Below are 1,177 nucleotides of genomic sequence, written 5' to 3'. Positions count from 1 at the left end.
TAATATTAGGTTTAACATTCTTTTTCAATTAAACTCATCACTTTTACTTGAATGACTTCTTTATCTCTTGCTTTGTCATTATTTGAAATATTATTTCCAGGTTAGGTGCTATACTTTTTTTTGTTCACTTGGCATTAGATGTTAGTTGTTTTCTTGACTTTGTCATTTTTGTCAGATTATTAGGCCGAAGTACAACTGTTATCATGTATTCAATGACATCGTCACTTAATAATCAACTTCCTGGTTTTGTAAAAATGTCTTTCTTTATTCTCCCCACTTGTCTGTCAGTGTGTTTTACTGTGATGGCTTGTGTGTTGCTGTGAGGCTAGAGCCGCCTCTTCAAGTTAGAGTCTGTCTTAGTGAAATAAACAGAGCAGAGCTTCCTTGACCTTTGTTTACTTATGGAGACACAACTGAAAATGAGAAGAAACAGCTGTAACTATCCATTGATTTTGGAAATGTAGAGTGTAAGAATAATCTAGGAAAATTGAAAGTCATCAAAAATTAAATGACCTGTGCAAAGATCAATATCTTGGCATTAATGTGAGCTGAAAAGTTATAGCATTGTATTCATCGCCAAAAAGAGCATTTCAGGATCTGTCTGTAAAGATATTACGTTATGTGACAGAACATACAGGGAAGACCACTTAACAGAACTATTATTCAAGTGTGCACCAACCTCAAAAGCTAATGATGAAGAAATTGAAGATTTCTACCAACTTTTTCAGTCTGAAATGGATGGAACATGCAATTAAACCACACTGATAATTACTGCCATTCGAATGTGAACTTTAGAAACAGAGGATGATCAGTAGCTGAAAAACAAGGTGTCAGTGAGAGACATGAAGTGGGAGATTGCATGATAGAATTTTGTAAGAGTAAGGACTTGTCAGTGCACATACTCTTTCAACAATGGAAACAGTGCTGCTAAGCCGGGACCTCACCAGATGGAATACACAGGAATCAAGTTGACGACCCAGTGGAAAGAGATGATGGAGAAGCTCAGTATCAGCAGCCAGATTAAGGCTAAGGGCCTAGTGTGCAGCACACCATCAGTTGCTCATATGTAGTTCAGGTTGAAGCTAAAGAAAATTAAAACAAGTTCACAAGACTCAAACTGTAGCCACTTGAATTTAGAGACCATTGCAAGAATTGATTTGACCAATTAAACACTGAT

At 36.4% G+C, this 1,177-nt stretch overlaps 1 protein-coding gene across 8 annotated transcripts in view; it reads left to right on the top strand.

Annotated features, from left to right (window-relative positions):
* Positions 1–1,177, top strand: part of ASPH (aspartate beta-hydroxylase) — a 151,104-nt gene that overhangs the window by 97,563 nt on the left and 52,364 nt on the right. The gene's annotated exons all lie outside the window — the stretch shown is intronic.

The sequence above is a fragment of the Echinops telfairi genome, unplaced genomic scaffold (genome assembly GCF_000313985.2).
Source record: "Echinops telfairi isolate 266 unplaced genomic scaffold, ASM31398v2 ScPeMD7_1;HRSCAF=3_0, whole genome shotgun sequence".
Classification (NCBI taxonomy): domain Eukaryota; kingdom Metazoa; phylum Chordata; class Mammalia; order Afrosoricida; family Tenrecidae; genus Echinops; species Echinops telfairi.
The sequence above is the reverse complement of the archived record's forward strand: the minus strand, read 5'-3'. Positions and strand labels throughout refer to the sequence as shown.